We start from the raw sequence: 351 nt of genomic DNA, 5'->3' as shown, positions 1-351 counted from the left end.
ATATATATATATATATATATATATAAACAATATATGAGTATATGCATATATATGTACATGTATGTATGTACATACCTTCAATCTACATGTACATATAGATACATATCTGGGTACATGACGTTGCAAAAAACATGGACAAAGTGATAAACAAGGTACAAAAAACACGCAGGCCACATAGAGAACATATCCTTCATCAGCTGCCACCATTAAAACACTGGCGTTTCGAAGAGTTTGACCCGTCCTTGTTTTCTTTGTATCGCCTGTCTTGATGTTTTGCGTTCTTGTCCCATTTTTGTATTTTATGTATATATATATATATATATATATATATATATATATATATATATATAT

Source organism: Octopus bimaculoides, chromosome 4 (genome assembly GCF_001194135.2).
Source record: "Octopus bimaculoides isolate UCB-OBI-ISO-001 chromosome 4, ASM119413v2, whole genome shotgun sequence".
Lineage (NCBI taxonomy): Eukaryota > Metazoa > Mollusca > Cephalopoda > Octopoda > Octopodidae > Octopus > Octopus bimaculoides.
The sequence above is the reverse complement of the archived record's forward strand: the minus strand, read 5'-3'. Positions refer to the sequence as shown.